Raw genomic sequence first — 27,596 nt, forward strand, 5'->3', positions numbered from 1 at the left:
CGTGCTGAATTTGAAGATCCTATTATACATTCAGCTGCAGAGATAGGTAAGCAATTAGTTGAGTTTGATATCTGGGACACAGGAAAAACTGGTGTCGTATTGAGAAACAAGAAAAAATGTTGTGTGTAGATAGATGGTACCTGGTATTTGGGGAATGAATATAGCCTAAAGAAAAAGTTTACAGTCAGATGAACCTCTAAGATTAAATCCAGAGGAATTTCAACGTTGAATATTTGTATGAACTAGGAGGCTCAAAGGAAAACTGAGAAGGAACATTGTTGTTTATTCAAAGCCAAAGGAACAGATGTCAGAAAAGAAAACTGGTCAACTATGTTGACTTCTGCTAAGTGACACAGTAATATAGATAAGAATGTGGCTACATGCATAACTGGAAAAACCTGGGTATTAAATACCTCAGTCTCTATACATCTTTTGCCTATGTTTAAAAGCAAAATATGTCTGAATGAAAATACAAAGACAATAAAACAAGAGAATATAATCCTACCAAAATTTTCTTGTGAATTTAACTTTTCACACTCTCACATTTTCCTCTACAAATTTATATTGTTTCTTCAACTCTGTTCCAACATGTATTCCACAATTTTTGGGGGGGGAGCATGGATTGAACTCAGGGGCACCTGACAACTGATCCACATCCATAGCCCTATTTGTATTTTTTTTTTTTAGAGACAGGGTCTCACTGAGTTGCTTAGCACCTTTCTTTTGCTGAGAGGCTGGCTTTGAATCCGTGATCCTCCTGCCTCAGCCTCCAGAACTGCTGGGATTACAGGCATGTGCCATTGTACCTCACTTGTTTTTCTCAGCTGAGGGACTGATGTCTTTTTGACTTCAAAAATAGAAGCAATCAAGACAGCTATTTCATCCTCTCAATTCTTTCTCTATTGCCTTCCTGTAATCAGGCTCAGAATCTTCTATTTTCTTCCTATTACCATGGAGAAATCCCATACACTTATGTTTACCCTTCCAGATTTCTACTGAATTTTATCTCATCAAAGACTACAATTTATACTAACTTCTCTCAGTCCTATATCACCATATCTTCCTTTCTCCCATACTTTTTCCTCTGTCCCTGTAGTATTCTTCTGTATGCCAACAAATCTTCCATCCATAAATTATCATCCTCTTTTGACCCCAAACTGACTTTTTTCACCTTGCCATTTTATTTTATTCTTCAGTTAAAAACTTTTAAAGAGCTATGTCTGCCAGATCATTTACTCACACTTCTATTTTATCACTTTTTGTTATACAAATGCAGAAAGTTGTATGAATCTCATTCACCAGTTTGTGTCACACTATCAATACTGATCTCAATAAGAACCTATCTTGCATTTTTATACCCCTGAATGCCTTTTATGTACTCACTTTACTAACCATGTAGGATCAAAATTGGAATGTATTCTCATAAACCTTGTAGCTATTAATTGTGCATGTACATTTAATTCTCATACATGGTGTGTTTCCATAGGCTGCTTTGTGTTTCTCATTTTTTCCATCTATGTATGTCATTAATGTTTATCTACACTGCTGTCATATAACCAGACTTTATTTGAAATTGTTACATGGGATTCCTATGTTATCCATGTTTTCAGTGATGCTCACCTAGATCTTCACCTTACAGATTGCTGGTATACATATACCAGACAATACATATACATACACCAGCACTGTTTTTTCATATGCCTTATTTTTTGAGACTCCCTAAAGGAAGCTCAAAAATTCATCTGTTATATGTGCAAGTTTACTGTGAGGAAAGTCATTCTAATTTACTTTACAACCAGTTAGCTAATGCACACCTGTATGGACAAATGCACATATACACAAATTTAATTAAGTACTGTTGCCTCTCCAAAATTATGATTCATCTATATCTCCAACACTCCTTCATGGATTTTATGTTCCCACGCCAATATTACTTTATTACTTGAATTAAAATATGTTGTGTCTATAGATGTTCTCTTTAAAAAAAAAAAAAAAAACTCTACTTAGTTTTCTTTTTAATATCTTTATTTATTTATTTTTTATGTGGTGCTAAGGATCGAACTCAGTGCCTTACACATGTGAGGCATGCACTCCACCACTTAGCTACAGCCCCAACCCCTGTTCTATGGTTTTTAATACTAAAGTTGTTTGCTTCTTCTCACTGTCTTCTCCCATGACCTTGGTTAATTTCTCATGGGTCCAAACTATTCTTACATTTTAAATGTACTATTAACTTTTTCTATATCATTAATTTCTCTCCCTTTTCAGTCTTTCACTTTATTGCCTGTTCCATGGGGCTATGTCATCATGTACTAACATTAGTTTGATCAGGATCACCCATTAAATTTTACATCAAGTCCAGCAGCCAATATTCATATTTATTTAACTTAGTAGTTGCATATGACATGATTGCATAGCCCACTTTCTTGGGACACTTTTTTTTTAATTTGACTTCTAATGCCTCTCACCTAACTGTATTCATATGCCACATTCTCCTTCTCAATTTCCCTTTACATTTCCACTTCCATTGTTCTTCCTCTCAAGTTTGAAATATTCCTAATAATTTTCTTAGTTCACACATTATCCTTATTTATATTTCTTCTGTTTGTGATCTCTTCCTGTTCCTAGTTTCACAATTCATCAAGAGACTGAAAATTCCTGGGATTATATCTCAAGGTCAGACTTTTTCTGTAAAGCACCAAGTTCATCTATCACAGTTGTTTTTGATATTAACCTTGGATATTTAGGTATGTTTAACCTAACAAAGACACCACAGATCTATTTATTCAACTCCACCAATGCCAAAGCAGCCTTGCCCTTAGTTTCCCACCTCTATTCTCAGTAAGGTCCTTAATAGTCTCAAAGACTTCTTGATTGTTGTCATTTTTGCATTTTAAGTTTTATTGCTTCAGGGATTTTAGGTGTTCTGTTTTTATTTCTAGAACATTGCTCCAAGCAAACTCCTTGAGGCTCATTATTTTTTTCCACGTGAATCTGTTTTAATATACTTTTTAAGAAAAGCTTTCTCTGGTAGGGGAATAATTCCCTTATTCATTATTCCCTGAACATTTATGTAGATTCATACTATTCACAGACATTTTTTAAATACCCATTTTAGTGAAATCATTTACTGGTTAATTTCTTTATATTCTATCTCCACCATAAAATGTAACCATGATTATAGTAAGGGTTTTGCTGTTGTAGGGCAATGCTCTGGGTTCATTACAGGGCATACAGGTGAGTTTATATATGTTTCTATCTATCTATCTATCTATCTATCTATTTATGTTTTTTGAAAAGCAATGTGTGTTAAGATAGATGGAAAACAACAAGAGGTTTGGAGGGGGGATTTGATCATATGTTAATGTCAATAACAATAACCCAGGAGAGAGAAAGGGTCAGACAGACAGACAGACAGAGACTAGATACCTCAGTGAATTATTATTCTGTCTCTTGGTGCTGCAGTTACCTCTAGTGCAGATGAAAGGCAAAGAGATAGAACATGAATAGGCTTGCTAGGTGTTTACACTTTTCCTTATAAATGTAATACCTGATATTGAGAGGCAGAAATCTGAAGAGCATAGAGAATAGAGGAAAACAATTCATATTTATACGTGTGTATGTATATTTATGTTTACATATATATATATGTATATAAATATATATCACATACTTGTTCAGATATAAGATCTTTCATGTCTGGATTTTATTATGGAAACATAAAAGATCAGTTTTATCTTGCAAATGACTCTAAATGTTCCTATTAATTTCAAACAATTTTGAAAGCAATATTATTTTGAAAGTAATGTATGGAGCTCAGCATCGTAATTTTTTGGTATGAATCATGGCTCCCATGACAACTCACTCTGGCTTATCCATTAACTTTTGCCATGCAGTGGTCCCTATCTGAATAAATGGGTATAATGATGTGAAGGTTGACACTGAGGGTGATTGAGATGATCTGTCCAAATGTTATTCATCACTCTCTTCCTTACCAAGTGTTTTATGCTGCATTATTCTTTGTGGATATGACTGTATATTCAAAATAATCACATCATTGAAAAATGGTTCTCTGTATAAAATGATAGCATAAGAAAACATTTAGGAGTAATTTTAAGGGATTTTTGAGTGCTCTAGGTTTGCACACCTCACTGATTTTGAGAAGCATATTCAATACCAAGAACAGGTGCTTTTGTGAAAAAGTATCTTCACATCATGTAAAAGTAGTCATTGTTTGTTATTGTTCAGTACTGTCATGCCAAGTGTGTATACTTATTAGAGAACATTGGATTTGCCATCAAGTATTTGCTCTCTTATTTAAAACTCCTCTTTTATAAAATTCTATATAAAGCATATAGCTTCAGTAAGGCATAATATTTATGCAAAGGAATTTAGCTACATTAATGTCAATGGAAAATTCAAACATCTTTGTATTTTTGCTAATAAAATAGCTCATTTAAAATATGTATCACGCTGTTAAGACACTGTTTAATAATTTGCAAATGATGATAAGTGGAATTTTGGGGTCCTCCACATGGACTTGTGGTTCAAATGAAAGGCTAAATTAAATGGGGACTTTTGATCTTTCAAGCTAAGTTTGTCTCAGCAAAGCAGTTAAATATCCAGGTGACTTCAAGAGCAAATGTTTTATTTGTTATACCAGGTTCACCATTTAGTAATTGTGGACTAGGCACAAGTTAGCCAACCTTTCTGAACTTCAAATTTTCTAACCCTTAAAATAAATTAAGTATAATTTCAATAGTAAGTATACCCATGTTATGTGATAATAAAAGTACATGCATATAAAGTATATAGAACAGTTAGAACTTAATAATTATTTAACAAAAGTCAATTTTAAAAAATAATAATTACTATTTTATTAACAAATCCATCCTAGTTATCTGTGAAATGTGTACAGAGTTGACACTCACCAACCAGTTAGCTATGTACAATTTCTTTGCAACCATTGCACTTAGAAACTTGTGTTTTATTCTGTTTTTTGTGACTGTGTCATTCATGGGACTTGAGTTCCTTAAATTTGTCTGTGAATTTGTCTCTACTGATGTTGCCAGTGCCCAGCATATTGCTTGGCACAAATTGGTCCTGCATTCTATATTGGTTGAATAAATTGGATGATTCACCTTTATGTAAGATGACATTATCTGAGAAAACTTATTTTTAAACTCTATAAAAAACTTACTTGTTAGGGAAGCAGTTTAAATAATTCTCTTATTTACAAGAATCTTTGTTTTCATAAAATATGCCTGTTTGTTAAATTCTTCTGCATTTTAAACAAATTTAAAAGTAGATTTGTGTTGGTGTAATTCAGGTTTAATTCCTGATATAATTTATAGATGGACTAAAGCAGAAAAATAAATTGCATAATAAATTTTAAAACTGAAATTTGTATTACCAATTACCAAATATAAATACAAAGTAAATCACATCTTCAAATGGCATAAAAAATTCAAAGGCATAATCCTCAATGTTGAAATAAACCCGAAAACATTCTTATTAGAGGCAGTTACTCTGTGGTCCTTGAGAAAATTTTCTTGTTTTCTTTGTGGATATGTTTATAATTTTAAACTTGCAATGAATACTGCCTGCCTGGTCACTAATGTGTTTAGAATTTGCATCACATAAAACTCCAACCAGTTTTGTTTTCCTAAAGATTGGATCTGTGATTACAAAACACCTTGAATTAAGATGTGTAAGTCTTAGTTCACAGTCTTGTGAAATATTTAGCTGTATTTTGAAATGGATTCCTAGCAAATGGAATCAAAATTTCTGAAACATTATACAAATTGCTATCATCCTTGAAAAAAACAGCTATTTCTTCCACCTGTTGACCAGTTTTCTGTAAAAATAAGATTTCACATGGCTGCCAAATGAAAGAGCTTCTGGAGAGTGTGGCATGAAAAAGAGACCACTGTGACCTTAAGGAGGTTGTTATTTTGAGACTCTTAGCTTTATGGTATCATCTGTTTTCAGAAGGTCAGGGCATTATTCCCTTCTGCCAAGCTTAGGGGCAATTGCCGTATGACCGCTGGGACCACTCTCATGACATACATTTAATTTTGACATAGAGGAAATAAAAACAAAACAAAACAAAATGACTACAGAGTACTGTAGAACTGTGGTAATGTTCTATTTAAGTTTTATTCAGTGGATGCCTGAACTGTCCACCCTGAATCTCATAGCCCATTGTGCATAAAGTATATCACTCTGTTGACAGCAGACAATTGAGATTAGTAGAAGTGACATGCACATGTGGAGGAGTGCCGAGTAGGCAGAAAAAAATGAGCAAAAGGGAAATGAAATGACCTCCTAGCAGCAGATGAACACGACTCAATCAGCAATGGAAATCAATGAGCTGAGAGGAACTGGCAGAGAAAATCAATGGCAGAATAAAGCACTGACCAGTGAACTTTGTCCCCTTTTGCATTCTTGTCTACCTAGACTAACTTAAATATCTAAGTATATCTCTTTTCTGGTTTGTCTATCCATCCCAAGCCCATTTGCAGTCACAGTCACCTGTGGCTCCCATGCTGCTCTGTACCAGGCCCTCTGTACCATCTGAAGCCCCCAAGTACCAAATATCAAGTTTCATTCCCCTCACCCATGAGAAAACAACTTGGTATATGATGTCATCAAAGAAGCTGACTGGACAAACCATGGCCAGCAGAGATTGGCTTAAGAGTTGAGACTGGGTCTCTAGAGCCTGCAAATAAGTTTCAGTTTTGCTATTAATTGTATCTCTGTGTGTCAATTAAACTTTAATTTTTATTATGGACATTACATGGACAGTTAAACAACCATAAGGTATCAAAGTGCTAGAAGCCATCTGATGTATAACACTACACTGAAGTTCCTAAGCTGCACATTGCCAGTGGTGAATTGAGCAAGTATTATTAAGGGAGGAGGAGTCATTTCACTGCCAAGGGCAAGTAGGGGTTGTGCAGTTAATTGAGCGTTCACTAGCAAATCTGAGGGTTTACAATTGTGAAACTGCTTGTGTATTTGTTTGTGTGTAGTAGTCTATTGAAAATACGTTTTTGAAAAAGTTAAAAAAAGGAAAGAAAGAGTTTCTTTTGGGCCAATAGGGAACAACTCTTGAGGAGGAATAAATGTCACAAATTCAGCTAATGACCAGGAAATTAAATTCTGAAGATTTGGGATTGTTTCACTTTGTACTGTGTGGCCTTCCTCGATGAATGTCACTTTCTGTGTTTCTGTGTCTTGATGAAAATCATAGTTACAGGGTTTTACCCAGGATGTTTGAGAGACTATAGAAAGAACAACTTTGTAGAAAGTATGTCAAAATATAAATTTTAAAATAAAATGTTAGGTACAATTTGGTATTGTTAGCTTATTCAAAGAGAATAGGTTGTTAGCCATAAAATTGAATATTTTTTAGTCATTTGGCAAAATTATATATATAACACATTGATTTTATTTACTAATGAGATTCACTGTGATCTTTCAATGCATGTAATTATATCAATGCACATGTTCTTCATTATTTATTTATCCAACTCAAACCCCTTTCCTGGCATCCTTTTGAGTCCCTAGAAATCACTATTCTACTTTCTTTTTAGATTTTAGTTTTCACATACAAACAAAAAAACAAAAGCATGTAGTGCTTGTCTTTCTATGTGTGACTTATCTCATTTAACAAAATGATCTCCAGTTCCTTTGATTTTCCTGTAGATGATATGTTTCAGTTTTCTTTGTGCCTGAATAATAGTTCATGATGTATATGTATCATATTCCAGTGTCCATTCATCTATTGATAAACACCAAGACTGATTCCATATCTTAGCTACTGTCACTAATGCCACAATAATCATGATCATGTAGGCATCTTTTTTTTTTTTTTTTTTGTAATCTGACTTCATTTCCTTTGCATTGATACCTAAGAATTGGATAGCAGGATCATATAGTAGCTTTATTTTTAGTTTTTTAAATAACCCCCATATAGTTTTTCAGAGTGGCTATAAGAGTTTACATTCTAACTAAAAGTGTATAAGAATTCCTTTTTTTTCTAACTCCTCACCAGAATTTTTTTTATTTTTTGTCTTTTGATAATAGTCATTCCACTGAGGTGAAGTGGTATTACATTGTAGCTTTTGTTTGCATCTTTTTGATAGTTAATGATATTGAGCATTTTTTTTCAGAAATTTATTGGCTATTTGTAATATTTGAGAATTATATATGCAGAGAATTTCTTAATCTTAAATTGGATTGGTTAAATTTTTTAAATTTTTTGTGTTCTTTCTTTATTTAAGAAGTTAATCCTCTGTCAGATGAAAAACTGGTAAGTATTTCATTTTGTTTGGTAAGTTATCTCTTCAGCAAGTTGATTATTTCCTTTGCTATCCTGAAGCTTAAAGAATATGTAATTCCATTTGTCAATTTTTTTTATTTTTATCCCTTTGCTTTTGGGGTTATAGCCTTGAAATAATTTCCATATAAATATTTGAATTGTTTCCCGTTTGCATCTAGGAGTTTCAGGACATAACATCAAGACTCTTTATCCAGAAGAGAAAAGATGGTAGAGTAAAAGAAGTGTATAATTTCCAGTTGTTCCATGGCTTAGAATCCAGGCAACAAGAATGGTGGAATGGTGCTTTCCAGTGGAGTGTGCATCAGAGAGAATACATGAAATTTCAATATCTAAATTAAAGAGACAGAGCTTTATGTACTTTGAACATGGGGCAGGAAAGAATATCTCACAAATTCAGCTGACAGTGCCATGGTGACAGTACACAGTAGAGGGGTGGGACAACACAATCAGAAAGGCTGAATCTGCACAGAAAAATTGGCACCAGGATCCCATGGAGTAGTGGGCCAACTAAACTAGAGTGACCCAGAGGCAGTGTTGTGAACTGATATGTGAGAGATATTCTGAGTTTCTTCACTAGAGAGTAGAAATCTTAAGCAGAGACCTTTCCTAGGCAGCCATACAGTGGCTTTCTACTTCAGGAGACCAGAAATTCATAGCAAGCATTATCCACGTGTTGTGTATGTGCCTGGTCTAGAGTCCTACTGGTACAGAGCAACTCAGGTGGGCACATCAGAGATTGTGCCCTGGGTACAAAGGTTGGAGATAATTAGTGAAATGCTGATCACTTTCCCTTTGTGGCTTGTGAAATTAGCTAGAGAGAACCCAGAAACTGGAGTGGACATATGAAATGAACTCAGTGGCTGAACCTGTGAAAACCATATTATGGGCAATGGAATGTGCAAGAAGAGCTGACAGTTGTTCACTTTACAGGAAGTGTGGAGCTCTTGGAGGTCCCCAACCAATGATCTGGATGCCCAGCAGAGATGACATCTGCCTGGCAATAGGGTGAATAGGGCTGTATTCTCTAGAACAGATACCCCATTCCAATGTTCAAAAGGTTGGTTGGAACTACACATAAGTTGCCAGAACTTACTTAACATTTAGAACTTTGCATTAGCCCCACCTTGGGAGTGAATCTACCTAGTAGGCATAGAAAAACTCCAATTGCCACTGATTTCAATTCTGCTCTAACTTAAATTAGCAAGAAGGGAAAGTGAGAAACATGTCAACAAGCCTTGGTTGCAGTCCACTCCAACTGACAGCTTAGTGAGCAACTCAAAGGAGACAGGTTTAATGAACTTATCCCTTTCTCTGTCTAAGGTGTACACAGCCTAAGAAGAAACCAATAAGGATGGTATGGTATAGGTAGTGCACATCAATTCTTGTCAATAATTTTGACCACCTCAATAAACACAACTCCTTCATCTTTTTTTTCTATTCCCTGTTGTCCATTGAGCATGGATGTGAATATTTGTATGTATATGTGTTTATTGACTCTTATATACATATATGAAATATAAAATATATGTTGTATAATTTTTTCTTTAAATTTTATTACTTTTTATTTGTTCTAATTAGTTATACATTATAATAGAATGTATTTTGACATATTGTACATACTTACAGTGTAAATTCTCATTCTTCTGGTTTTACATGATGTAGAAATTGGTTTGCAATCATATATGCACATAGGATAGTAATGTCTGATTCATTCAACTATCTTTTTATTCCAATTCCCCCTCCATTCTCCTCATTCCCCTTTGTATAATCCAAAGTACTTCTATTCTTCTCTAACCCCACCTCATTTTGAATTAGTATCTGTATATCAGAGAAAATATTGAAAATATTTGGCCTTTGGATTTGTGGGATTGGCTTATTTCACTTAGCATGATAGTCAGCTCCACATATTTACCAGCAAATGCTATAATTTCATTCTTCTTTAAGGCTGAGTAATATTTCATGGTGTAAAGATACCACATTTTCTCTATCCATTCATCTGTTGAAGGGCACCTAGGTTGCTTCCATAGTTTAGCTTTTGTGATTTGAGCTTCTATAAACATTGATGTGGCTGCATCATTGTAGTATGCTGATTTTAAGTCCTTTGGGTAAATGTCAAGGAGTGGGATAACTGGGTCAAGTGGTGGTTCCATTCCAAGTTTGCTGAGGAATCTCCATACTGCTTTCTATAGTAGTTTCAACAATTTCCAGTCCCACCAGCAATGTATGAGTGAGCCATTTTCCCCATATCCTCACCAACATTTACCAACTTTTTATTCTTGATAATTGCCATTCTGACTGAAGTGAGATGAAATCTCGGTGTATTTTTAAGTTGCAATTCTCTAATCGATAAAAATGTTGAACATTTTTTCATACATTTATAGACTTATTGTATTTCTTCTTTTTTTAATTTTTATTGTTGGTTGTTCAAAACATTACATAGTTCTTGATATATCATATTTCACACTTTGATTCAAGTGGGTTATGAACTCCCATTTTTACCCCATATACAGATTGCAGAATCACATCAGTTACTGTATTTCTTCTTATCTGAAGTGTTTCTTGAATTTCTTAGCCCACTTATTGATTGGGCTATATATTTTAGGTACTAAGTTTTTTGAGTTATTTACATATAATGAAGTTTAATGCTCTACCTGAGGAGTAGGTGGCAACAAATTTCTTGTATTTTGTAGGTTCTCTGTTCATCTTGATTGTTTCCTTTGCTGTGAAGAAGCTTTTTAGTTCAAAACCATCCTATTTATTGATTTTTTTATTTTACTTCCTGCACTTTAGGGGTCTTATTAAGGAAGTAAATTTCTAAGCCAACAGATTTGGGCCTACTTTTTCTTCTGTTAGGCACAGGGTATCTGTTCTAATACCTAAGTCCTTGATCTACTTTGAGTCAAGGTTTGTGTATGGTGAGAGATAGTGGTTTAATGTCATTTTGCCACATATGGATTTTCAGTTTTCTGAGCACCATTTGTTGAACAGTCTTTTTTTTTCTCCAATGTATGTTTATGGCATTTTTTACTTATATGAGATAACTGTATTTATGTGAGTTTCTCTGTGTTTTCTGTTCTGTACCATTGATATACATGTCTGTTTTGTTGCCAATACCAGGCCATTTTCATTACTATAGCTCTGTAGTATATTTTAAGATCTGGTATTGTGATGCCTTCTGTGTTACTATTCTTGCTAAGGATTGCTTTGGTTATTCTGGGTCTCTAATTTTTTTCAAATGAATTTCATGATGGCTTTTTCTGTTTCCATGAATAATGTAATTGCGATTTTAATAAGAGTTGCATTAAATATGTATAGCACTTTTAATAGTATGACCATTTTAACAATGTTAATTCTGTCTATCCAAAAGCATGGGAGATCTTTTCATCATCTAATGTCTTTTTCAATTTCTTTCTTTAGTGTTATATAGTTTTCATTGTAGAGCTCTTTAACCTGTTTTGTTAGACTGATTCCCATTTTTTTGAGACTATAGTGAGTGGAATAGTTTACCTAATTTCTCTTTTAATGGATTCATCACTGATGTATAGGAATGCAGTTGATTCATGGGTGTTAATTTTATATCCTGCTACTTAAAGGAACTCATTTATGAGTTCTAGAAGTTTTCTGGTGGAAATTTTTGGGTCTTCGAAATATAGAATTATGTCATTGGGAAGTAGGGATAGTTTGAGATTTCCTTTTCCTATTTGAATCTATTTACGTTCTTTCATCTATCTAATTGCTCTGGCTAGATTTTCAAGGACAAGATTGTATAGAAGTGGTAAATGAGGGTACCCTTGACTTGCTTCAGTTCTTAGAGGGAATGTTTTCATTTTTTTTCATCATTTAGAATCATGTTTCCCTTGGGTTTAGCATATATAGCTTTTACAATGTTGAAATAGGTTGTATCCCTAGTTTTTCTAGGTTTTTGAACATTAATGGATGCTATATTTTGTTGAATGCTTTTTCTGCATCTATTGATATAATCATGTGATTCTTGTCTTTAAGTCTTTTGATGTGATGATTTTAATTTATTGATTTCCATATGTTGAAACAAGCTTGCATTCCTTGGATGAACCCCACTTCATCATAATATACTAGCTCTTTATTATATTTTTGTAGGTAATTTGCCAGGATTTAAAAAATATTTTTTACATCCATGTTCAACAAGGATATTGGTATGAAATTTACTTTTCTTGATGTATCTTTTTCAAGTTTCAGTATCAGGGTAATGCTCACTTGACAGAATGAGTTTGGAAGTATTCCTTCATTTTCTAAGTCATGGAATAATTTGAGTAATTTGTGTTAGTTCTTCTTTGAAGGTTTGACTGAGAATCTCTCTGGTCCTGGACTTTCTTAGTTGGTAGGCTTTTGATGGTGTATTCTATTTCTTTGATTGACAATGACCTGCTTAAATTTTGTATGTCCTCCTGATTCAGTTCAGGTAGATGTCTCTAGAAATTTGTTGATGACTTCCAGATTTTCTATGTTATTGGGGTATAAATTTGCAAAATAATTTCTGATTATCCTATTTCAGTAATGTCCACTGTGATATTTTCTTTGCCAACACAAATTTTAGTAATTTGAGTTTTTCTCTCACATTCTCTTCATTAGCATGGCTTAGGGTTTATCAATTTATTTATTTTTTCTAAATACAAACTTTTTGTTTTGTTGATTTTTTGAATTGTTTCTTTTGTTTTCATTTCACTGATTTCAGCTCTCATCTTATTTCATGTCTTGTACTGCTTTTATTGTTGTTTTGTTCTTCTTTTTCTAGGGCTTTGAAAGGTAATATTTGGTTATTTATTTGGTTATTTTCTAATTCTCTTAATGAATGAGCTCAATGCAATGAACTTTCCTCTTAGAACTGCCTTCATACTATTCTAGGGGTTTAGATATGTTCTGCTGCTATTCTCATTTACTTCTAAGTATTTTCTAATTTTATCCTTGATTTTTTCTGCTATCCATGGGCTATCCAATATCATATTACTTAGTCTCCATGTGTTAGAATAGCTTCTACTTTTTATTTTGTCATTGATTTCTAGGTTCATTGCATTATGATCTGATAGAATGCAAGGTATTATCTCTATATACGTATACATACTTTTTTTGGCTTTGTGGTGTAAAATTTATGTAGAGAAGGGTACTTTTAGACAAGGATCCATGTGATGCTGAGAAGAAAGTGTATTTGATCATTGTTGGATAAAATATTCTATATATGTCTGTTAAGTCTAAATCATTGTATTATTAACTTCTTTGGCTTTTTTGTTTAGTTTTTGTTTGGACAATCTATCCAGTGGAGAAAGAGGTGTGTTAAAGTCATGCAGTATTATTGCATTGTGGTCTATTTGATTCTTGAAATTGAGAAAGGTTTGTTTGATATGTGTATATGTATATGCTCCATTGTTTGGGGAATAGATATTTATGATTATTATGTCTTCTTGGAATATAATTTCTTTAAACAGTATGAAATGTCCTTCTTTCTTCCTCAGAATAACTTTTGCTTGTATTCTGCTTTATCTGATATGAGGATAGAAACCCTTGCTTGTTTATGAGATCCATGTGAGTGATATGTGTTTTCCCATCTTTCACCTTCCGTCTGTGGATGTCTTTGCCTATGAGGTAAGTGTATTGGAAACACAATATTCTTGGGGTCTTATTTTTATATCAAATCTGACAATCTATTTCTTTTAATTGACGAATTTAGGCCATTTTCATTCAAAGTTATTATTGTATTTGTATTCCCAGTCATTTTGATTTATTTCTGGTTTTTAATTTGAATTAGTTTCTCCTTTGATTGACTATTCCTTTAAAGTAGTTACTCTCATTATTGGTTATCACTTTTTTAAAAAATCTTATTTTCATGAAATATTTTGTTTAGAATATTGTGTAGTCCAGGCCTTCTAGATATGAATGTTTACCTTATTTGTCACAGAAGGTTTTGTTTCATCGTCAAATCTGAAGCTTAATTTTGCTAGGTATAGGATTTTTGGTTGGCATCCCTTTTCTTTCAGAACTTGGTATATATTTTTTTCAAGAACTTCCAGCATTGAGTGGGTTGAAAAATCAACTGAGATTTACATTGTTTTTCCTCTATATGTGACCTATAATTTTTCTCTAGTAGCCTTTAAAATTCTATTTTTGTTCTCTCTTAGGCATTTTCATAATAATGTGCCTTGGTGTGGATCTGTTGCAATTTTGTGTATTTCAGGTATAAGTCTCCTTTATTTGATTTTCCATTTCTTTCTTTAGGTTTGGAAAATTTTTCTGATATTATATCATTGAAAAGATTGTGCATTTGTTTCATTTGTATCTCCAAGCTTTCATGTAGTTTGATAAATCTTAAATTTGGTCCTTTAAGGTTATCCCATATTTCTTGGAAATTTTTATTAATGGTCTCTTAAAATCTTCTCTCCATCATCAACTTTATTTTCAAGATTATATATTTTGTTTTCATATTCTGAAATTCTGTCTTCCAAGTGATCTACTCTGTTGGTGATACATTCCATTAAAATTATAATTGGCTTCTTGTTCCTTTCATTTTTAGTATTTCTGTTTGATTGTTTCTCTGAATCTCTCTTTATTGAAGTCATCTTTCACCTCCTGAATTTTATCTCTGATTTCACTTCTTAAGTTGTCCTTTACTTTGCAGATCAATTTTACTATGTTCATTCTAATCTCCTTCTCTGACATTTCTTCCATTGTAGTGGCAATGGATTATGTTATTGTTGTATTTTGGTTTATTTGGAGTAATTTTTTCCATGTTGTTTATGTGTCTATCTATATAAAAGTGTGGATGACAGGTAGTACAATTTCTACACTGTAGACATACAGTGTCCTGAACATTTCCAGGACCTCACTTTTTAGGGGTAGACAAATAATAACATCAACCAATGCAAAAAATAATGTAGCCTTGAACCAAATAGTTCCTACTATGGTGTCTACAGTTTTGTCTCAATATACAGAAATGATGTGTTCATTTATTTCCTATAAAATTAACAGTAAGTTTGCAAAGGAGTTTACAATTTCTGATGGTGGACAAAGAGAGAACAGAAGTGCTGTAGGTTGTGATGTTTATATGAAAAATGAAAGAATGTAGAAGCAACAAAAATATAGGAAGAGAGGAAAAAGGGAATAATCAATGGTGATGTTCAAGAAAAAAAATAGTAAATCAAGAGAAACAGATAAGTGAGAAAATATATATATGTAAAGTAAAAATATTTAAAAATTAAAAATAGAAAAATAAAGAACACAAATCAAAATTAAAATACACTATTCAGACACTCCAGTCTTCAATAAATTAATGCATGAAAATAATAGGTTTCAAAAATTGTAGAAATGTGAGAGAAAAGAAAATATAAGGCATCTCAATGAACAATTGAACAATTGTTTCCTTTGGAGTTCAAAAGTTTCTCAGCTTCTCTTCTCAGCAGTTAGTTGGGGATATCTGGAGTATGATGCTAACTCCACCCTCAGGGTGGGTGGGTTGTGAGGATGAGAGGGTTAGTCTTAGAAATGGAACTGCTGGAGGTGGAATGTAGGCTTAGGTATGCTCCATTCTCTCTACTAAATGCCAATTGGTCTGTAGATTTAAAATCAGCTGGTCCACACTTGAAAACTGCACCCCAGGAATCTCATTTGGGCCCCACTCATGTGGTAGAAGCCAGCTCTTAGCCCACTAATTGCCTGCAGACCCCACATTGCTGGTCACTGATTGATTCTCTGAATTCAACCCTTTTAAGTTCCTTCTCTCCCAGCTGGTTCTGCAAGCAGCTGGATTGGAAGTGGAGGGAGAACCTAGTTGGATTTCCATGACCAGTATTTCTCTGTGTAAACCTGCTCCATACTTGATTTTCTCCTGATCACTTAGGCACACTCTCCGTCTTGCAGTGTGGGTTATTCCAGCTTATTTTCTGAGCCAGAATTTTGTCTGCCAGAAATCTGCTCCCCCAGCTGTTTGGCCTTGCATTGCAGCTGAAAATTTGTTCCTTCTACTGACTTCAGCACACCATGAGAAGAGATGGCAACATTTTTTTTTCACTCTAGGGTATAGTCCTTCCAAGAATGGGTGTTCCTCTAATTACCTTATTGCTTTACTTTGTTCACAGAGGAATTGTTTTGGCTTGTGCCTGCAGTTGCTGCATGGATTTGGGCTGAGATTTTTTTCCTATTATTTTATTATATTTGATCTTCTGAGTCCTTGATCTGTTTTGAGTTTACATTATTAAATTCCAGTAAATTCTGCCCTAATTCTTGTCCATTTACCCACCTTGCTGAAAAACTGCATGTCTGCTTTTCTTGGTTTTATGCCACAGATTCAGCAGGGAAGTAACCTCTCTATTCCACCATCTTTTCAGAAGCAGGAATTTTTATCACTTTTGCCTATTCTTATTTTTTTAAATTTTTCCCCTCAACTGTTTATTTCAACTTGTTTAGACATCATTGGAGTGAGGTATTTTGATTATGTTTTTTGATTTGACTTTTTGTTCTTTTATTTTTTTGCTCTTGATTTTGATCTCTTGTTACTCCTTCTCTCCTCTCTTCCTCTTTCAATAGTCAAGTTCACTTGTCCTCTAGTTTTCTCTTTTATTATTAATTTTATTCCTTTAAGCAATTTCTCCTCCTCATTCTTTATAGAAATCACTTGCTGCTCCTGTCCTGCTGTACCTCTGTTCAATACCAGAAAAAAGACAGAAAACAAGATCAGAGCCAAAATTAATAAAATAGAGAATAAACACATATAAAAGATCAATATGATGAAGATTTGGTTCATTTAAAAGATAAATAAGATGGATGAACCCCTAGCCAAACTAACCAAATAAATGATACATGAGACCCAAATCAATAAAATCAGAAGTAAAAAGAGATATCACTGAAATATTTCTGAAATACAGAGGATCATTAAGGACTATTTTGAAAAGTTATACTTCAATATTGGAAAATCTAGAAGACACTGACAAATTTGTAAACACATGTGACTGATACAAATTGAACCAAGTGAATATAGAAAGCCTAAACAGACTAATATCTAGCAACAAGATTGAAGCTTCAATAAGAAATCTGCCAACAACAACAAAATTCCTTAGCCAGATGTATTCTCAGTTGAGATCTAGCAGACTTTTAAAGAAAAACAACAATCCTCCTCAATTTATTCCAGGAAATAAAAAGGGATGTAACACCCTCAAACTCATTTTATGAAGCCATTATAATCCTAGTATCAAAAATAAACAACAATACACCAAGGAAAGAAAAATGCAACACTGATATCTCTGATAAACATAGATGCAAAAATCCTTAATAAGATATTAGTAAACCATTATATTCTGAAACACATTAAGAAGATTGGACACAATGAACTAGTTGGATTCATCCAATGGATGCAAGGATGATGATATTTATGTACTTCAATGTAATTCACCACAAAAAAGAAAGAAAGGACAAAAATAACATGATCATCTCAATAGATGCAGAAAAATCCTTTGACAGAATCCAACATTAATATTAAAAATACTGAAATAGAAGAGACAGGAAAATGTACCTCAATATCTTAAAGACTATATACTAAAAACCCAAAGCCAATTCATATTAAAAAAAATAAAAGAAAAGAAAGAAAAAAGAAAATTTTTTGTCTAAAATTAGGAAAAATACAAGAATTTCTATACCCCTATTCAATATATCTCTTGAAACTTTATCCAGAGCAATTAGATAAGAGAAATAAATTAAAGAGGTACAAATAGAAAAAGAAGTCAAATTTTCTGTTTGCTAATGACATTATTTTATACCTTGAGGACCAAATAAACTTCACCTGAAGTCTTTTGGATTTGATAATCAAATGCAGTGAAGTAGCAGGGTAGGAGATCAACATAGAAAAATTAACAACTTCCTTATCTCCAAAAATGAATCATCCAAGAAAAAAATAAGTAAACTATTCTATTTACAATAACTTCAAAATGAAATAAAATGAAAAAAATCCAATCAAGAATGTGAAAAACATGTACAATAAAAATTATAAAACCCTCAGGAAAGAAATTGAAGAAGACCTTAGAATATGAATAGACATACCATGTTTATGGATAGGTAGAATTAATATCAAAATATCCAGGTCACCAAAGTGACCTACAAATTCAATGTAATCCCTATCAAAATACCAATGATATTCTTCACAGAACTGGAAAAAAAAACAGTCCTAAAATTTATATGTAAAAGACCCAGAATAGACAAAGGAATCTTAAGCAATAAAGTAAAGGTTGGAAGCATCACAATCTCTTATCTATAATTACACTACAGAGCTGTAGTAACAATATCAGCATGTCATTGGCATAAGAAAATAAATGAAGACTAGTGGAATATAATAAGAGTTAGAGATAAATCCACATAAATGCAGTCACCTGATCCAAGACAATGGTGCCAAAAGCATATGATGGAGAAAAAAGCAATAGTCTTTTCAACAAATGGTCTTGCAAACACTGGAAAACCATTTGTAGAAGAATGAAACTAGATTCCTATCTTTTGCTCTGCACAAATCAATTCAAGGTAAATCAAAGACCTAAGAATTAAACCAGAAACAGTGAAACTGCTTGAAGAAAAATAAAAAGACAACACTACAACACATTGCTGAGGGTGCTTACTTCTTTAATAGGACTCCTAAAGCTCAATAAACAAGGTCAAGAATCAACAAGTATAATAGCATTAAATTAAAAAACTTCTGCACAGAAAAGAAGTGAGGGTGATGAGACAGACTACAGAAGGTTAGAAAAAAATTGCCAGCTTCTCTTCTAAAATGATTAATCACCAGAATATATAGAGAACTCAACAACTTACCACCATAAAAACTAATAATCCACTAAACAAACATGAAAAATATCCTTTTAGACATTTCTAAAAAAAAAAAAAGAAAGAAAGAAAAGAAAAACAAATGGCCAGCAAATCTATTAAAAAAATGTGTTCAACATCTTTAGCAATCAGGGATATACAAATCAAAACTACACTGATATTTCATCTCAACACAGGTGAAATGACTATCATCCAGGATATAATATTTGCTAGGCACAGTGCAGCATGCCTGTAATCCCAGTGGCTCAGGAGGCTGAGGTAGGAGAATTCCAAATTCAAAACCACCATCATCAACAGCAAGGTGCTAAGCAACTCAGTGAGACCTTGTCTGTAAATAAAATACAAAAAATGGAGGAGGGCTAAGGATGTGGCTTAGAGGTTGAGTACCCCTGAGTTCAATCCCTGGCACCCCCTTCAAAAGAATACCATATTTATAAGTAAAAAAGGATACAATTAATGATAATTGCTGCTATATGGGGGAAAATGTACAGTTATGCACTGTTGGTAGAACTGCAAATTAGTACAACCACTCTGAAAAGTAGTTTTGAGATTCTTCAAAGGCTAGAAATGGAACCAATGATCTCTTTCCTTGGTATTTATCCAAAATAACAAAAATCAACATATTTTAGTGATACATGCATGCCAGTTCTTATAGCAGCACAATTAACAATAGTCAAATTATACAACCAGCCTAGGTGCCCATCTATAGATGAAGAAATAAAGAATACATGGTATATAGATACGCAATGGAGTTTTACTCAGCCATAAAGAAGAACGTAATTATGGCATTCTGATAAATAGCTAGAACTGGAGGATGTCATGCTGAGTAAGCTAGACTCAGAAATGCAAGAGAATGTTTTCCCTCATATGCGGAAAATAGAGAAAAAATGAATGTCTCAAAACTAGGAGAGAAATGGAGTATAAGCAAGGAACAAGAGAAGGGAGAAGAGTAGGGAAAAGGCAAGATATATGAAATAAAATTGGTCAAACTTTACTATGTTTATGCATGAATATATAACAATGTATTCCTATTTTATATATAGCTAGAATAAACCTATTAAACTTATCCTTGGCCATGTTTGTATAGTTAAAATACCATGTAACAGTATTGTGCATCTCTTCCAAAGTTAGTGTTCAGCCATGTTCCACTACTGGTTTAAAATCTGTTACATTGGCATATTTGAACCAATGAAATCAGCAAACTCTATAAACTGGATCACAGCCCACCTCCACACCCCCAAGTTGGTCGTTAAACCAGAATATTGCTGGTGCTATCTAAATAGATTAAAATAATATTTTGGGGAGTATTACCTGGTATATGTATATGTGTATGTGTGTGATATACATATCGCACACATACACATATACAAACATATACATATGTATATATGTATGTTCATATATTCATGGTTGAATATATATATATATATATATATATATATATATGTGTGTGTGTGTGTGTGTGTGTGTTTGAATACACATTCAGTAAAACATGAATAAAAAATATTTGAAAATGGTTTTCCAGAATGTTCCAAAAACGAACTTGATGTGCCGTGCATCACACAAGTGCATTTTGTACAGCAAATCTATGAAAATGAAGGTATATGTTGGTATTCCTATCAGTGGCCTCTGCCACTTCACACATTTTCAGTTTCTATCCATTGCTCATTATTTGAACATTATTCATCTCATGACTTATTTTTGTATTATAAGGATAAGTCTACTATTGTTGCACCTCTACTGAACATGTGCAACCTTTCTATCTTGTTGTTTTTCCCTAAACAATAAAGTATAACAACTATTTCCATAGCATTTAGGTTGTATTATGTAACCTACAGATTCTTTAAAGCATACAAGAGATGTTTGTAGGTTTTATGCAAATTTACACCATTCTAGAGAGGGGCATGTGCATCGTCAGAGTTTAGTATCCACAATGAATCTTGGAACAAATCCCCCTGTGGATAGTGAAAGACAATTGGAAGTTAAAAAAAAAAACTGTTTGAATATGTTTTATATAAAATGAGGGGAGGAAGGAGGGATAGAAGGGAATAGTACTGGGGATTGAAATGGAAAAAAGTATGTCATATGCACTTATAAACATATAAAAACAAACCCCACTATTTATGTATATCTACCATATACTAAACAAAAAAGATGTTTCATCCATTTTGACTTGATTTTTGTACAAGAGATAGAGGGGTCCAGCCTCAATCATTTGCATGTGAATATCCAGTTTATCCAACACCATTTGTTGAAGATGATGTCTTCTCTCTAATGAATGATTTGGCACCATTGTTGAGAATCAACAGATTGTAGATGGATATTTCTGTTCTGTTCCATCTGTCTATGTCTATATCCTTTCCTATGCTAATACAATGCTTTTATTTTATTTTATTTTATTTTATTTCATTTTTAGGTACTGGGGATTAAATTCAGGGACACTCAAACACTGATCTATGTCCTGAGCCCTTTGCTATTTTTATTTTTATTTTTTTTTTGTTTTGTTTTTATTCAGAGACAGAGTCTCACGGAGTTGCTTAATACCTTGTTAAGTTGCTGAGGCTGAATTTGAACTTACTACCTTCCTGCCTCAGTCTCCTGAGCCACTGGAATTACAGGTGTTTATGCCTAGCACAATACTATTTTTGAAGTATTCTTGCAATAAAGCACTGTGATACCCATAGAATTGTTCTTTTGAATAAAATTGGTCTCTTTGGGGTATTTTTTGCTTTTCTTTGAATTTTAGGATTGCTTTTCCTAGTTATGTGAAGGATGTCATTGGTATTTTGATGGGAATTGCATTGAAGCTGCAGAACACTCTTAGTACTATATTAATTAGTAGGCTTTTCAACAACATTAATTCTTATCTATAAACATGTGAGGTCTTTCCACCTTTTAAGTCTTCTTCAATTTTATTTTTCAATGTGAGGTTATTTTCATGGTAGAGCACTTTCACTTCTTTATGTACTTTATTTTTTGTAAAACTATTATGATCTTTCTTCAAAATAATAAGGGCTATATACAACAAAATTTCAGACAACAACCTTCTGAATGGGGAAAAACAGAAAACACTCTTTCAAAGATCAGTAACAAAGGAGTGTCCATTCTCATATCTCATATTAAATATAGTACTAGAAAATTTAGTCAAAATAATTAGTCAAGAGAAAAAAATAAAAGATCTATAAATAATAAAGGAAGGTGTAAAAGTATTCCTTTTGCAGACGAGAGGATTCTATATATAGAAATATCTAAAGACCTTATCAAAAGTCTTTTTTAGAACTGATAAACAGATTTAGTAATGCAGCAGGATACAATATCAAAATCAGTAGTTTTCTCTATGTGATTAATAAATTCTCTGACAAATGGTGAAAGCAACCCTATTTATTTTCTAAGGCCTTGAGACACATAATTAGGTTGTTTATTTGAAATTATTTCATTTTTTAATGTACAAAATCAGCCACGAATTTCCATCTTTCTGCAGCATATTCCTTACCAGCAAGTGTTAATAACTTGCATTTTTATTTATTTCAAGGAATTTTAAAATTTCTCATTTGCTTCTTCAATGACCCACCTATCATTCAATATGTTGTTCAGTCTCTGTGTATTTGTCTAGTATCTAAGATTTTTCTTGTTATTAACTTCTAAATTAATTTCATTGTAATCAGAAGATATGGATATGATTCAAATTATATTTTTAATTTGTAAGACTTCTATGGCCTAATATAGGGTCTATTCTATTATGAACTGAGAACAAGACTGCATTCTTTAGATGTTAGATACAATGTTCTATAAATGTCTTTTATATTTATTTGATTATAATATAGTTTAATTGTAATGTTTCTTTGTTGATTTATTGTCTAGATGATATTCCCTTTGATAACAAGAGGATATTAGAAAACTCCATTATTATTGAGTTGGAGCCTGTCTCTCTCTTGAGGTCTAATAGTGTCTGCATATTTTTAAAAATCTTGTGCTAGAAAATGAGATATGCATACATTTACAATCATTACATTTTCCTGATTAATTGATCCCTTGAAGTGATCTTCTTCTTCTTCTTCTTCTTCTTCTTCTTCTTCTTCTTCTTCTTCTTCTCTCTCTCTCTCTCTCTCTCTCTCTCTCTCTCTCTCTCTCTCTCTCTCTCATCACCATTTTTGTCCTAGAGACTTCTTTTCAGGGACTGGGGATGCAGTTCAGTTGGTACAGTGCTTGCCTCACATCATGCACAAGGCCATGGGTTCAATCCCCAGCACTGCCAAAAAAAAAAAAAAGGAGAGAGTTTTTTTTTGTTGTTGTTGTTTTTTTTTTTAGATGTAAATACAGCTACTCCTGCTTGCTTTAGTTTTCTGTTAGCTTGGAGTATTATTTTATATCCTTTAACATTCAATCTGTTTGTGTCTTTTTTAGTAAAGCAACTTGTATATAGCATAATTTTGGTTATTGTTTTTAAATCTATTCAGTCCATCTGTATCTTTTAATTGGAGAATTTAGCCAATTTACACTCAAAATTACTATTGAAAGTTACGTACTTCGTCATTTTGTTGATCTTCTTCTAGTTTTCTTGAATATCCTTTATTTTTTCCTTATTCATATTTGTGGCTTGACAGTTTATTGTTGTGATAATATTTTATTCTTTTCCAATTTTCCTTTGTGTATTTATTCTTCTAGTATCATACCTTTATGTGTTATCATAATGGTAGTTATCTTTCTTTTACTTCTGGATATAGGATTCCCTTAAGAATCTTTCACAAAACTCAAATGGTGTTCATGAATTTCCTCAATCATTGCTAATATTTTTACTTCTCCTTCTTTTCTGAAGGGTAGCCTTGCTACTACAGCAATTTTGGTTGACAATTATTTTCTTTCAGGTCTTGTAATGCACCATTCTATTCCCTCCTGGCCTATAGCTTTCTACCGAGAAATCTACTGTTGGTCTAAGGGGTTCAACTTAACTATGAATTGGAAATATGAATTGGTGTTTCTGTCTTGCAAAGGAGAGAGTTTTAAAAATAATTTTAAAATTCTTTCTTTGTCCTGAGCTTTTGACAGTATTACTGTATGCCGTGTGAAGATTTTTTCTTGGTGTATCTATTTGAGGTTCTATTAGCCTTTTTATCATGGATATCAATACATTCCACAAGCTTAGGAAAGTTTCTTGCTATGTTTTCATTGAATAGTTTTTCTGTGATCTTAACCTTTATTTCATCACTCTCACATATGCTAACGATTCAGATATGGGATTATTCAATGATGTCCCAAAAATCTTTGCTTCTGTCTCCATCTTCTTTTATTATTTTTCTTTTATTGATTTTTTCCCATTGTGTTATTTTGAAAAAAACTGTGTTCCACAGAGCTAAACCCACACAGATACAGTAATATAGCTATTGTTGCTTGCTTTAGTTTTCTGTTGGCTTTGAATATTACTGTATACAGATACATTAATGTGATATTTGACAAAGGTACAAAACATATGTTGGAGAAAGTTACCAAAATTGTTGAGGAAAATTGGTATTCATATGTAGAAGAATGAAACTAGATCTTATTTTTCACACTGTTCAACTCATAGTGGGTCAAAGTACTAGGTGTTATTCCAGAAACTTGCAACTGCTAGAAGAAAACATAAGACAACCCTCCCACAATATGCTTAGGCAATGACTTCCTCAATAGGTCTCCTACTAGAGAAAATAATGCAAAGCATTAATGAATGTGATGCCATTAAATTAAAAAGCTTCAGCACACAAAAGAAACAATTAAAATGTGAAAAAAGAACATACAGAATGGGAGAAAATCTTTTAAGATACTCTTCTGAAAAAGGATCAATATCCAGAATATATAAAAAGTCAAATGTAACACAAAACTAAACAAAAATAAATAAATAAATAAACCAATCAACAATGGGGCAAATTATTTAACATCTTTAAAGATCGTGAAAATAAAATCAAAACTACATTGGTATTTCATCTCATAACAAATAGAACGATCACCAAGAATACAAATAATTAATGCTGGTAAGGGTGTGGAGAAAAGTGAACACTTATCCACTATTGGTGGAATTGTGTATTGATACAATCAGTATAGAAATTAGTTTGGATGTTACTCAAAAGACTAGGAATTGAATTTCTATAAGACCCAGTTATACCATTCCTTAGTATTTTTCCAAAAGAATTAAACTCAGCATACTATAGTTATATGTGCATACCCATGTTTATAGCAGTGTGACTCACAATAACTACATTATGCAACCAACCTACATGTTTGCCAACAGATGAGCTGAAAAAGGAAATGTGGTACGTAGACACAATTGAGTTTTATTCAGCCATAAAAAAGAATGAAATTGTGTCATTTGCAGGAAGGTGGATGGAATTGGAGATCATCACATTGAATAAAATAAACCAGATTCAGAAAGTCAGTGGTCATATTTTCTCTTCCATATGTGGAATCTAGAGAGAGAGAGATTTTAAAAAGCAGTTCATAAAAATAGAAAGGAGACCAGTAGAATGAAGATTAGATCAGAGGGAGAGAAGAGCAAAAGCAGAGATACTGGTGAGTGAAACATCAAATTATTTTATGTTCATGTACAAATATGTCACAATAAATCACATTACCATATATTGTAAAAGTTTACTTAGTAGGGCATCTCAGAAAAAATAAAAACCTATCTTCAAGCTCTGATATTCTATCTTCCACATGATCTAGTCTGTTAAAGCTTTCTACTGATCTTTTTAAACAAAATTCTTTAATGATTCCTTCATTTCTAATATTTTATTTGTTTTTTCTCAATATCATTACGTATTTGCATTGTATTTCTAACTTCATTTAACAGTTTATCAAAATTCTCATTAAAATGTTTAAAAATAATTATTTTAGATTATTTATTAGGGATTTTATGCATTTTGTTTTTTCTTTTAAAAAAATCTAACATTTTAGATTACGTTTTTAGGAGGAAGCATATTACCTTTTTTAATATTTCTTGCATTTCTATGTTAATATTTCCACATCTGTGCATTAGATCTATCTACAACATTTATAGGATTGTTTTCTTAGTTACACCCTGAAGATGTTTCTTGGTTTGTTATGCAATGTTAAATTTATTTCCAGTTAGCCACTATAGGATAATCTACAACTAGTTCTTTGGCTATGATTAATGAATGTGAGTACAGTGTAAACCTTATCAATTATGGAGAGACCCAACATCTTTGCAGGTCATGCAAGAGTGATGACACTCCAGCAGTACAGAGAGGTGTGATATAGGGAAGAGATTGTTTGAGTTTTACCCATGTGGCTACTTCTAAAAAGGGGATGATGACCTCTAGAAATCGGGGGCTTCCTTAGGAACTGTTGATATTGCACCAGTAGTGGTAAGAAGTCTGAATTTACACCTTCTAATTAGATAATGGTGTGAGCCTATGTGACAGGAGAGAAAGCTGGGACAGTCATCACAGTACCCCTCTAGGGTGCACACAGGAAGTCTTATCAGCAGAGCATGATCAGACAAGGTATGAGTGTGGTCACTGCTGGAAACCACATTTGTTGTGGTTGTAGAAATAGTTACCATGTTCCTCTCTTCTACCATGTGGGCATGTATACCCAGGAGCAAGACCTCAGGATCCTGTATGTCTTAGAAATGGGGGCTGAAGTTCAGGATTATCCCCCACCTCCATTTCAACTATATAGTACGTGCCAGGGATCAAGCAGGAATGGGTTGCATCTGGAGCTGGGCAAATTTCTTGTCAGCTGAAATTCTTGCTGCAATGAGCAAGTGTGAAACATGGCTGGCACAGGCTGTCTTAGGACCATTTCCAGACTGTTTTAGGCTGTGAACTCTTGAGAAGGGATGACAGTCAGAACTGAGGCATTGCTTGAGACTACTCCTACCTGCCTCTAGGTGAGGGGCATCAATGTGACCACAGAGTTCTTTCCACACCAGGTTGGTGACAGTTGCCCCTGTGTTATGCTGGGAAGAGGAGTGGAGGGAATTCCATGGGTGCCTGCAGTTGAGTCCTGGCACTAATGTAAACTTGCATGCAACTGGCCATGCCCTGTCATGAGGACAATCTTCCCAGTTTTTTTAGATTGGCACCTTCTGTTTCTATCCGTGTTGTAGCAGCTCTTCCCAATAGTGCCTCAGACTGGGCATGTTTAAGTCCAATTCACTCCTGAGACAAGTTTGGTTCATAAAGCAGTTACTCACTGAGAGAGTACCCTGGAAAGTCTCCCTGTGTGTGGTGGTGATGGTGGTGGTGGTGGTGGGTTTTAAAAATGTAAATATGCAGGGGTTTCTGGCCTACAGAACAGTCTAAATTCAGAAAATATGTCCCTTCTCAAGATGGTCCTGACTATATAGCAACCTCAGAGTTTGCTGCGAGCTGATGTAAAATCCTTTTCCAAAGCAAGGCTGCTATACATTTTAAGTTACTTATCTCAT

This window comes from Marmota flaviventris, chromosome 13 (assembly GCF_047511675.1).
Source record: "Marmota flaviventris isolate mMarFla1 chromosome 13, mMarFla1.hap1, whole genome shotgun sequence".
In the NCBI taxonomy this organism is placed as follows: Eukaryota; Metazoa; Chordata; class Mammalia; order Rodentia; family Sciuridae; genus Marmota; species Marmota flaviventris.